This window comes from Hippopotamus amphibius, chromosome 12, assembly GCF_030028045.1.
Source record: "Hippopotamus amphibius kiboko isolate mHipAmp2 chromosome 12, mHipAmp2.hap2, whole genome shotgun sequence".
Lineage (NCBI taxonomy): Eukaryota > Metazoa > Chordata > Mammalia > Artiodactyla > Hippopotamidae > Hippopotamus > Hippopotamus amphibius.
In genome coordinates this window covers 1,634,581-1,647,934 of record NC_080197.1, presented here as the reverse complement: position 1 = coordinate 1,647,934, position 13,354 = coordinate 1,634,581, and positions in this window count along the sequence as shown.

Sequence of the window (13,354 nt, the reverse complement as noted above, 5' to 3'; positions counted from 1 at the left end):
TGGTTTTCGAGCACGAGCAAAAATGTGGAATTACGTGTGAAAATCTCATCGTCTTTAATGCTGACAACTCATCAGAAGACGTTTAGGTGGGCCAACAAAAGCATCACCAGGCTGACTTCAGCCCCGGGTGCGACCTCCGTAGTGGGAAACAGGTGTACAGCGTAGTCTGTGCTCAAAACGCTCGGATGGGAGTCGGGGTAGAAGAGCAGCAACCGTGCTACGGGGCAGAGCACTGGCTGCCGCCAGGCAGTGACCCCCGGCTTCTGAGGCCCAGGGGACGGGCTCCCCTCACGTTCGCCCCTGTAGTCACTGGGGTCTTCAGTGAAGGGAGCAGGTGGTGCGGTCTCGGGGGCTTCCTGCGTTCTCCAAAGGCCCGCCAGGATTCCTCCCACCCTGTGCCTCCCCCCCCCCCCCCCCCCCCGGTCCCGCACGCCGCATCGGTGCTGACATCACCCCCAGAGTCCTCCGGGGCGCCCTCCGGTCCAGCAGGAAGTGTGGGAGGTGAAGCGTCCGCGCGCGCTCCGCCTCCCCATCCCGCTGCGCCCGGACTCCCCTTCCAGAGGGGTCTGTGTGCCCCCAGGGAAGGTGAGAGCTACCGACAGCTCAGGCAGCTCTCCGGCATCTGGCGCCCTCCGGAGCACTGCCCACCTGGAGAGTGAGAGGGCGTGGGGGGTGGCAGCCACGTGGCTCCTCCCCTCCTCCCGATGGAGGGCGGGGAGATGCTGCCAAATTGTTAACCTTGGCCACCCTGGGGACTTGGGGCGTTTTCTTTGACTATCTCTTGAATGTCTTAATTTGTTTCTACTAGCAGCTTCCGGATGACTTCTGTAGCTTGAAACAAAAATCCCAGCTACCATGAAAAGAACAAAGGGCCTGAAAACGAGTGTAAATATAAACACCAGGTTTAAACATGGAAAAACGTTTGCTGTTAAGTGAGAAGGGCAGAATCCAAAACAGTACATGCTGGCCACCTACATCGGTGCAAACGTGCATGGCCATGAGCAAATAAGCAGCCTCCCAGGCTGGCAGCTGTGTGGGACTTTCAGGTTTATTAAGTGGTATATTGTCTTTTCAATAAAATAGATAAAGCATCAGACACGCTCTCTTAAATATAAGAATAAACATAACCACGAGTCAATAATTTCAGCGTTGCTCTGGCTGTGTGAAAGATAGGCAGTGTTTGTTATATTACCTATGCTTTTGTTGTCTGTTTGAAATACAGCACAATAAAACAATATTTTTTTAAAAAAGACATGCAGCTAGGTGGCAGCTGGTGGCTCAACCTTATTCCCAGAGTGGTCTTGTTCACCTGACGCCCCTGCCCCAGCTGGCAGCACTCAGCACCACAGACTCAGCGGGCTGTGCCACGGTCAAGAATGGATCGTCGTCCCAGGGGCAAGCTCATGAGCACATAAGTGATTGTAAATACAGGCGCACTCATTTCTTAGGGCCGTTGTAACATTATCACAAGCTTGGGGGCTTAAAACAACAGAAACTCATTCTCATGCTTCTGGAAACCAGAAGTCCAAACTCAAGGTGTCAGCAGGGTCACATTCCCTCTGGAGGCTCTGGGAGGATCCTTCCTGCCTCTTCCAGCCTCTGGTGGCCCCAGGCATTGTTGGCATGCAGCAGCATCACCAAATACCTTGATATAAAACTAACAAAATAGCTCAAGACCTATAGACAAAAAAGTGTAAAGCATGATTGAGAGAAATTACAGAAAAAAATAATTACATGGAAGGATATAACAGGTTCAAGAATTGGAAGACTTAATACTGCAAAAATGTCTTTTCTCCCCAACATAATCTACAGATTTGATGCAAATGGATTTTGAGATCCCAGGTGGGATCTTTTCACAGAAATGGACAAGCTAGGCTTCTATTTCCAGTATGTAAACTCCTGTTGAACTAACTTCCCACAGACAGCACTAGGAACTCTGGACAAAATACAAACTAACACTTACCTGGAGTTGCCAGAGTGAGCACAGGCAGATACTGCAGGGGAGTCAGCACTAGGAAGAAGAGAACAGCCAGGTGAGCTGCCTGTTTTCACAGCTTCTAGCCTGAGGGTAGCCATGCCAGGCAGAGCAGATAAACACCAGTCCTGCTGGCCTGAGAGCCAGGAGATAGAGTTGGGGCAATGACACCCTCTGGAAGGTATTTGGGTACATCCCAGAAAGGAAGGAGCAAGAGAAGGGGGGACCCAAATTCTGTTTAATCTGGGCCTAACTCTCCAGGTGACATTGGGACACAGGCATAGGGCAGACTCCAAGCATCTTGGCTAAGAGTAAAAGAACTGAGATGAGATCTGAGCTGCTGTCCAAGGGGCAGCATTTGCTATCTGAGCCCAACCAAGGCATCTGCCATTTGCTAGCACAAGCACAGAAACAATAAAATCAATGTTTTTTGAGTCAATATATGAGAATCCAAGGTCAACACAATATAATACAATATCCAGGACACAATCCAAAGTTACTAAATAAAGAAAATGAGATATTAGCCATTCTCAAAAAAAAAAAAGTAATGGCAGTTGATCCCTGATAAGGTACAGATGATGGAATTAGCAAAAGAAAATTTTAGAGTAACTGTTATAATCACTCACATCAAAAAAATATACTTTTAACAAGTGAAAGATTTTTAAAAATCACAACAGAGTTGGGACTTCCCTAGCGGTACAGTGTTTAAAGACTCAGAGCTTCCACTGCAGGGGGCATGGATTCAATCCCTAGTCAGGGAACTAGGATGCTGCATGCCACTAGGCACAGCCAAAAATATAAATAAATATAAAAATCACAAGAGAGAATTGGAAAATATATTTTTAAAAGGAAATTCTAGGACTGAAAGTTAAAATTTCCTAAACATAAAGTTAACTGAATGGGCCAAACAGAAGAGTGGAATGACAGAGGAAAAAAATCAGTAGAGCATAAGGGATCTCTAGAGTAGTATCAAAATGTCAACATCTGTGCAATTAAAATCACAAAAAGGGAGCAAAGAATAGGGCAGGAAAGAGTATTTGAAGAAATAATTTCCAGAATTTTCTATACTTGGTGAAAGGCATAAATTTACATACTTGAAAAATTCCACAATCCCCAACGAAGACAAACTCGAAGAAAACCATGCACAGGCACAGCATCATCAAACTTCTGGAAGCTGGGTTTAAAGAGAAAAATCTTAGAAGTAGCCACAGGAAAACAACACATCTCATGCAGGGAACAATGAAATGACACTGCTGACTTGTCATCCGAAACTATGGAGGCCAGAAGAAAGTAGACCAACACCTTTAAGTACTGAAAGAAAGCCCGTGAACCCTTTTGTAGAATGTCAAACTTTCAAACTATCTGTCCAGAATGAGGATAAAGATATTTTACTATATAAGAAAATTAAGAGAATTCATCACCAACAGACCTGAACTAGAAGAAATGCTAAAGGAAATTCTTCAGACTGAAGGAAAATGATACCAGATAGAAACTTGGTCATCAGGAAAGAATGAAGAGCATCAGAAATGGTAAATATCTGAATAAATATAAAATAATATTCTTCCTCTTCATTTCTCTAAAATACATAACTATTTAAAGCAAAATTATAACATTGAATTGTGGGGTTTTTACTGCGTTTAAATATACTATAAAAAGCTATAGCAAAAAATGGACCTGTGACATTGAAAGGGTTCTACATTTTATTTGACTGGGTACAATGTTAACTCAAAGAAGAGTGTGAAAAGTTAAGGATATGTATTGTAATCCCTAAAGCAACCACTAAGAAAATCAACACAAAGAGGCATAGCTAAAAATCCAATCCATAAACCAAAATAGAATGTTGAAAAATATTGAGATACCCAGAAGAAAACAGAGGACATTTTAGAAGGAACAAACATAAAACAAATAGATGATAGATCTAAATCTCACCCATTTCATGATCATATTAAATGTTAAACATTAAGCATTTCAATTAAAAGGATAGAAAAGCAAGACTCTGCCACGTGCTATTTTCCAGAGGCACTTCAAACACATCTATCGTGCAAGCAGTAAGCTTAACAAGGCTGGAGAGGCTGTATTAGCACCAGATAAAATGGACCTCAGCACAGTGCTTGTCAGAGATAAAAATGAAACATGGTTAACTCATCAAGAAGACAAAAACCAGGGACTTCCCTGGTGGTGCAATGGTTAAGAATCCACCTGCCATATATTATGCACCAAGCAATTGATGTTTTCCCTGACCAATAAAAATTACTTACTTAATTAATTAAGAATCCGCCTGCCAATGAAGGGGACACAGTTTCGCTTCCTGCCCCAGGAAGATCCCACATGCCGTGGAGCAACTGAGTCCCTGTGCCGCAGCTACTGAGCCTGTGCTCTAGAGCCCATGAGCCACAACTACTGAGCCCGTGTGCCACAACTACTGAAACAACAAAGACCCAATGCAGCCAAAAATTAAATTAAATTAAAAACGAAGTTAATAAATTAATTTTTTTAAAAAAGAAAAGAAGACAAAAACCATAACTTGGCGTGTGCCTCGTAGCTTCAAACTATGCAAAGCAAAAATTGACAGAAACAGAAAAATAGATAAATCAACAATCATTGTTGCAGATTTTAACACCCATCAAAGAAATGGACAAAAATCTCAGGATGGACACAAGTGATCTGAATGACATTGTGAGCTGTCTTGATCTGGTATTTATCAAACACTACACCCACATAGTACACTCAGCAAGATAAACAAATTGCAACAAATTTAAAAAGATTGAAATCATGTAGAATATGTTCTCTATTTATATGGGAATTCAAATCAATAACCAAACAATGAAAACCCCAAATATTTGGAAATGACTAAGTAACCCATGAGTCAAAAAAATCACAAGGGAAATTTGAGAATACTTTGAACTGAATGTTACTGAAAATACAGCATATCAAAACGTGTGGGCTGCAAGTAAAGAAAGCAGTGCATAGAGGGAATTTGGTTTATAATGCTTATTTTAGAAATGCTAATACCAAAATTCTTATGGAAATGCAAACGGTCAATACAGCCTAGGTAACCTAGTAGAACAACAACTCTGGAGGACCTTCACTCCCAGATATCATGACCATGATAGTAATTAAGACAGTGAAGTACTGGTGCAAGGACAAATAAAGAGGCCAGATGAATAGAGTCCTGAAAAAAACTTATCTATTTACAGTCAACCTGTTCATGACACAAGGGACAATGCCTTGCAGTGGGGAAAGATGGTCTTTTCTTTTTTTTAAATTAATCTATTTATTTATTTATTTATTGGCTGCCTTGGATCTTTGCTGCTGCACACGGGCTTTAGTCACGACAAGCAGGGGCTACTCTTTGTTGTGGTGTTCTGGCTTCTCTTGTTGCAGAGCACAGGCTCTAGGCGCGTGGGCTTGAATAGTTGCATCATGTGGGCTCAGTAGCTGTGGCTTGCAGGCTTAGTTGCTCCGCAGCATGTGGGATCTTCCTGGACCAGGGACAGGACCTGTGTCCCCTACATTGGCAGGTGGATTCTTAACCATTGTGCCAGTAGGGAAGTCCCAAGGCTGGTCTTTTCAGTCATTGGCTCTGGGTCAATGGCTACCCGTAAGGCGGAAAAATAAATCTTGACCCAAACCTCACACCATTCAGAAACATCAATTCCAGCTGAATTGAAGAGCTAGATGTGAAGGGTAAAATAATACAACTTGTAGAAGGAAACATGTTTATAATCTTGGAGCAGGTAAAGTTTGTTTGTTTGTTTGTTGGTTGACCATGCTGTGCGGCTTAGTTCCCCGGCCAGGTATTGAACCCAGGCCATGGCAGTGAAAGCACCAAGTCCTAAACACTGGACTGCCAGGGAATTCCCTTTTTTTTGAAGATTTTAAAAATAAGCGCAAAAAGTACTAAACACTATAAAGAAAAAAAGTTGATAATTGGACCACATTAAGAGCGTCTCATAAACAGACACCATTAAAAGAATGGAGAGGCAGCCCACAGAGTGGGAGAAGTTATGTGCATTATAGCAAAATGGGCACATCACTTTTGATGGATAGAGAGGATGACTGGGATGTAAAAGGTGCCCAGCCTCATCAGTCACCAAGGAGATGCAAACCAAACCTGCCAGAGACACCAAACTAGAGAGGACCAACACTTCCTAGCTGGTGAGGGGAAAGAGCATCTGCTGGTGAGAGTAGGAATTGGTTCAGCCACGTTGGCAATTGTTTGGCAATTGTTTGCCTAAGCCGTGCAGCCGCTCAGCCTGGCGCCCAGTAATTCTCCTCCGCATGCACCCAATAGATGCAAGCCCTGTGCACCCCGAGGAAGTGCCAGAATGGTCCGAGCAGCACTGTTTGGACTCGCCCCAAGCTGGAATCAACCCAGATTTCCATTCCCAGTGAAATGGAGAAACAAATGGAGATCCATTCATTCAGTGGCATTAAATGGTGTGTTTGGTTTGAGAGAATGTGTTGATGTGTGTAGCTTTTTTGTAAATGTCACACTTGAGTGAATGTCAATGAGGAAATGTGTCCGGCTTTGTGCCTACTCAGCTTTCTGAGCTGGGAAGCCTTAAACATACCCCTCATTCTCTGAGAGAAGGAAACCAGAGCCCAGCAAAAGCAACTGACTAGCCTAAGGCCACCAGGAAACGGGAGATGTGGACCAAACCCCAGGCTTCCTGAATTCTGGGCCAGGGGTCTCCCCAGTAAGGCAATCCACTCACATCAGATCCTTTTCTTTTTCTGGTTGTGGTAAACAACACGTAACATAAGATGTACCATCTTAACCACTTCTAGGTGTGCAGTTCAGCCCCGTTAGCATCTGTACCGCCCACACATCTCCAGAATGTTTTCGTTTTTTTCGAGCTGAAACTGTGTCCCATTAAACCACTCCCACTCCCGCTCCCCCAGTTTCTGGGAACCAACATTCTTCTTTCTGTTTCTGTGGTTTTGATGACTTCAGAGACTTCCTATGAGTGGAATCACACAGTGCTTGTCTTCTTCCGTCCGGCTTATGTCGTTGGTCATAACATCCTCCGGGTCCCTCCACGCTGCAGCGTATGGCAGGGTTGCCTTCCTCCTGGAGGCTGAATAACAGTCCAGAGAGTGGCTGCATCACCTTCTCTTTATCTGTTCGGCTGTCGATGGACACCTGGGCTGTGTCCACCTCCCGGCTACAGTGAGTGATGGTGCGACAACCGTGGGTGTGCAGATGCCTCCTCAAGCCCCTGCCTTCCGCTCCTTTGGATAAATACCCAGAAGTGGGGGCTTCCCTGGTGGCGCAGTGGTTGAGAACCCACCTGCCAATGCAGGGCACACGGGTTCAAGCCCTGCTCTGGGAAGGTCCCACATGCCTCGGAGCAACTAAGCCCGTGCACCACAACTATTGAGCCTGTGCTCTAGGGCCCGTGAACCACAACTATTGAGCCCACATGCTGCAACTGTTGAAGCCCACGCGTGCCTAAGAGCCTGTGCTCCACAACAAGAGAAGCCACCACAATGAGGTGCCAGCTCACTGCAATGAAGAGTAGCCCCGCTCTCCGCAGCTAGAGAAAGCCCGCGCGCAGCACTGAAGACCCAACACAGCCAATTAATGAATTAATTAATTAATTAAAAAAAATACCCAGAAGTGGTCTCATCAACATTCTCAAGTTATCTATACTTGTAGGTTTTACCACCTCAACTAAACAGAAGGTCCGAGAAGTCAGGGGTCAATCATCCATTTCAGTGTTGGTGAGTGTTTCATCACCGTCTTCCTAAGCAGAGGGAGCCCCTGATCTGTGGCCACTGCCAGCATCCTTGGTGTACGTACAGACCAAGGAGATGCCTGGTGCTAGAAACCGAGCTCTGCTTGAAAGTGTCCAGAGCAGTGGGACCCTGAGTGGCCACCCCTGCCTCACATGGCCAAGCAACACTCCCCCCAACCCTGAAGAACTGAAGCTGAAGACACCCCAGACTCAGGGGCAGGAGCCCAGTAAGGTTGGGGGGGTGGACTGGGTGAAACTCTCCACTGAAGAAGGTCCCCTGCTTGGAGGTGCTGGTTATACTCTACTTCTTAGCTTGGATGATGGGGACACGGGCACTCACCTTCTTCCTGTTAGTTAAAAGATGCATTCAGATATACACACTCTCTCATATGCATGAGACGTTTAGGATTTTAAAGGTGAAACACAAACACTCGCCCACACAGACTCACGTGGTGCACCCACACACCTGCACGAGTGTGCATTCAGGTGTACCCAGCACCTCTCTCTGGGAGGTCTGTCCCCAGGTGTGCGTGGGACCCAGTCACCTGCACTCTGAAAAGATCATTTGTAAAATTTTTATTTTATTTTTTAATTTATTTTTATATTTTTTCATTTTTGGCTGCCCTGGGTCTTCACTGCTGCGCACAGGCTTTCTCTAGTTGTGGCAAGTGGGGGCTACTCTTCGTTGCGATGCACAGGCTTCTCCGTGTGGTGGCTTCCCTCGTTGTGGAGCATGGGCTCTAGGTTCACAGGCTCAGGAGTTGCAACACACGGGCTCTAGAGCGCAGGCTCAGTAGTTGTGGCCCGTGGGCTTAGTTGCTCCGCAGCCTGTGGGATCTTCCCCGACCAGGGATCGAACTTGTGTCCCCCGCAACAGCAGGCGGATTCTTAACCACTGCGCCACCGGGGAAGTCCCTGAAAAGATCATTTAAATAACTGCCTCGCCCACTAAAGTTGAGACCCACTGCTGTCATACAGGAGTTGTCCGTGCTGCCAGGCTTCTCCCACAGGTTCCCTGAAACGGGGAAATGATTGAAACGAGTCACTTGCTCTTTTCCGGGGAAGCTGGGGTGAGTGGCATGTGCAGAACGAGGCCGGCAGTCGCGACCAAGCCTTGAATCTCGTCTTTCGGGAGGGCTCACACACTAAAACCTTTCCCAAACTCATGCCACTGTGCATCTTGACGGTCACATTTTATCAAAATGGGCTGTGTCGTTCGGAACCTGTTTGCAACACGAACATCCTGCCCCCAAGAACACACATGCTATGTTTCTTTAAGTTTCTAAAGCAGAAAGATAGCCCAGCTCTAGAGTGGAAAAGCTCAGATCTTCTCATTTGGAGTCTGACACCCCACCCGCTGGCTCTCTGGGATGAAAGTGAGTGGCCTAAGAAAGAAGCAAAGCATGAACTTGAAACAGAAAAGGCCTGGCCTGGGGGCCGGGAGGGAAGGCACGCTCGGGCTCTGGACTCAGAGCTCACCAGGACCAAGTCGACTTGACCCATTGCCAGAAACTGTAGAGCACTGGTTTTCACCAGCTTCAGGCCTCAGTCCTGGCTGCTGGGCCCAGGGCTCTCCAGGAAAAGACTGGAAAGGCAACGCAGGGGGGAGGCGGGGTGCACCAGAGGCCTCGGGGTTTCCTTCTCGTCTGTGCTTTTTCTGCAATTACCTTTCCTGACTGTGTGTGAAAGAGCGAAGCATGGCTTGAGTTTTCATCTTTTAACTTGTTCTCGATGGAAAATACACACACTGAAAAGTGCACAACTCAGTGAATTTTCGCACGCTAAACACACCCATGTCACCAGCACCAGATGTGCCAGCACCCCAGAGCCCTCCCGCCCCGGCCACCCCCGCCCAAAGTGACCAGTGACCACCATCTGACTGCTCATAGGATGCATTCCTCTAGCCAGGTTCAGGACTAGAGGTAGGTGGAATTGCACAGACGTCTCTCTTTTTTCCCCCAATGTTCTATTTTGTGTGGGGGGTTTAATTTTTTTTATTGTGGTAAAATTCACATAACATAAAAGTCACTATTTCAACCTTGTTGCAGTGTATGATTTAGTGGCATTCAGCATATTCACAAGGTTGTGCAACCATCAGGCTTACCTAGTTCCAGAACATTTTTGTCACCCGAAAGGAAACCTGAACAGTCAGTCCCTACCCGCCTATTCCCTCAGCCCCTGGCAACCACCAGTGCACATTCTGTCCCTGTGGATTTACCACAAATTCACATAAATGGGGTCATACAATATGTCTTCCCTTTGTGTCTGTCTTCCTTCACTCAGCATCTTTTTTTAAAATTTAATTTTATTTATTAATTTTTCAGCTGCGCCAGGTGGCATGCAGGATCCTAGTTCCCCGGCCAGGGATTGAGCCCACACCCCCTGCAGTGGAAGCAGGGAGTCTTGACCAGTGGACTGCCAGGGAAGTCCCTACTCAGCATCTGGTTTTTGAGGTTCACCCAAATGGTAGCCCGCGTCAGTGCTTCATCCCCTCTTGTGACTGAATAATATTCCATCGTGTGGATGGATCACATTTTGTTTATCCATCTACCCATTGACGGACAGTTGGGTTGTTTCCACTTTTGGAATAGTGCTGCTATGAAGATCGTGTAAAAGGTTTTGTGTGGACATATGTTTTCGTTTCTCTTGGGCATATTCCTTAGAGCAGAATTGCTGGGTCATGTGGTGACTCTATGTTTAACTTACAGAGGAACCGGGTTCTTTTGTGTGGGGGATTCTCTCCCTCAGCGGTAGGCGAGGCCCACCTGCGTCATGGCCTTCCTGCAGAGCGTCCACGCTCACTTCTGCAGGATCCCTGGCTAAACACACCCGGCCATGTATCCACGCTTCATATGGTGGGCGCTGGGGGCTCCAGTTTGGGGCTGTTATGAAGAGTGCAGCTCTGACTATTCCATACGTGACTTTTGGTGACACAAACACATACATTTCTTTGGGAACACAGCTAACAGTGGACTGGGCTGACAGGCAAGAAAATGAAAGAAAAGACATCCAGATTGGAAAGGAAGAAGGAAAACTATCTCTATTTGCAGGTTATGTGATTTTTTTTTTAATTTATAAAGAAATACATCTTTTTAAAAAATTCATTCATTCATTCATTCATTCATTGGCTGCTTTGGGTCTTCGTTGCTGCTGCACACGGGCTTTCTGTAGTTGTGGTGAGCAGGGGCTACTCTTCATTGTGGTGCGTGGGCTCCTCATTGCAGCGGCTTCCCTTGATGTGGAGCACACGCTCTAGGCACGCAAGTTTCAGTAGTTGTGGCACATGAGCTCAATAGTTGTGGCTCGCAGGCTCTAGAGCACAGGCTCAGTAGTTGTGGCACATGGGCTTAGTTGCTCCGTGGCATGTAGGATCGTCGTGGGGCAGGGATAGAACCCGTGTCCCTTGCATTGGCAGGCAAATTCTTAACCACTGCACCACCTAGGAAGTCCCACAGATGATGTGACCTTGTATATAGAAACTTCTAAAGACACCACTAGAAAACTATTAGAACTAATAATAAACAAGTTCAGCAAGGTTGCAGGACAAGAGCAATATACAAACATCCACTCTATTTTTACATGGAAGCAACGAACAAAACAAAAATGAAACTAAGTAAGCAATCCTATGAATATTTATGAGTAAATTAACAAAAGAAGTGCAAAACATATATTCTGAAAACTACAATACATTGTTGAAAAACATTAAAGAAGACCTAAAATAAATGCAAAAATATCCCATGTTCAGTGATTAGAAGACTGAAAATCATTAAGGTGGTGATACTCCCCAAATTGATTTTTATTTGCATTTCCCTGATACCATTGGTATATCGGATTCAATACAATCCTTATCAAACTCCTAGGTGGCTTCTTTGCAGAAATTGACAAACAAATCCTTAAATTCATATGGAAATTCAAGAGATTCAGAATAGCCAAAACAATTTTGAAAAAGAACAAAGTTGGAGGACTCACACTTCCCAGTTTCAAACTTACTACAAAACTACAGTAATCAAACAGAGCAGAATTGCCACATGGAGAGTTACATAGATCAGTGGAGTAGAATAGACGACCCAGAAATACACCCTCACGTGTGTGGCCAAATGATTTTTCAGAAGGGAGCCATGATGATTCAATGAGGAAAGAACAGGTTTTTCAACAAATCATGCTGGGAAAACTGATACCCGCATGCAAAGGAATGAAGCTAGATCCCTCTCTCACACTAGACACAAAAATGAACTCAAAATTGATCACAGACCTAAATGTGAGAACAAAAACTGTAAAACTTTTAGAAGAAAATATACAGATAGACCTTGGATTAGGTGATGGATGGCTCTTTTGCCGTGACACCAAAAACACAAACAGCAAAAAAGATAAGTTTGACATCCTCAAAATTTAAAACTTTTTAAAGACGGGCGAAGGATATGAGAAGACGTTTCTCCAGCGGAGCTGTACGGACGACTGATGAGAACATGAAAAGATGCTCAGTATCTGGGTGGGGCCCAGCTTCACAGAAAAGGGCCAGGACCACGTCCGTCTCCCGGAGAGAGTGTGTTACTTTTGGCCAAACGGCCCATGGTGATAATGCTGAGGGCTTTCCGCAGAAAGGGATGGATTCCACACATGCCGACACCCTCTCTGTGCAGGTGCGGAGATGTGCTGCTCACAGCCCCCCTGGGAAAGGACCACTGCCCAGCTGCAAGGAGCAGGGTGAACTGGGAGCCTCCAGCCATTAGCTTCAAGCCCTGGTCACACCCTTCTTGGGTGGTCCCAGCCACTGACAGCAAGGCGGTAGGTGGGATGGGACAGCTGTTTCTGCTCAGCCTGGGACCCTCCATTGGCAGCTGCTCCTGAGCGGCCCACTGGGCTGGCACGTCACGGTCCGTGGTCCCTCCTGCCCAATGCTGCTGCCTCCCTTTTCCCCCTTGAGGGTGTTTCTTCCCAAGAAACCTGTGCATTCCCAACTCCGCCTCAGCATCTACTCCCTGGAGAACACGTTGGGACTCCGGGTGGAGCAGTCCAGGGGAGCAGGCAGCAGGATGGATTTGCGGGCCGGACCACTCACCACCAGGGCGGTGAGGAGAAGCCCATCCCTGGCCCAGTGCCTGACCACTAACACGGTCCCTGGGGATGACTTGGGGCAAGGAGCTGGCGGAGGGGCTGGCGGCAGGGGCTGCGCTGGCTGCACTGGCCGGTGGCAGGGTCCGCCCAGTGTCATGGTCCAAACCATTCGGTTGTTTGACAAGTAGAGGAGGGAGGAGAAAATGGACCCGGGGCGGGGGGGGGGGGGGGGGGGGTCGTTAACTAAGTTGCCCTGACTTAGAGACGGTAATGACAAGCTGGGGGCAGTTAAACAACGGAGAACCAGGTGTGAGAGCCAACAGTCTCATTAGCAACTTCAAAGAAACCTCAGGCGGTAAGGCAGAAAAAATTCAAGTTCAGACACCATGGCCAGAGTAGCTGAACGTCACAGATGGTTGAGTGCTCAGCCAAGGCAGGACTGTTATGCCAGCGTAGAGACCCTGGTTGGGATCCCCTCCCCCGCCGGGACCCCCAGCGAGGGGATGGGACCTGAGTGTGTGCCTGCAGAATTTGATTCCTCATAGGCTTTTGTCACCCGAGCCTGCAGGCGTGGCCCCCCGCC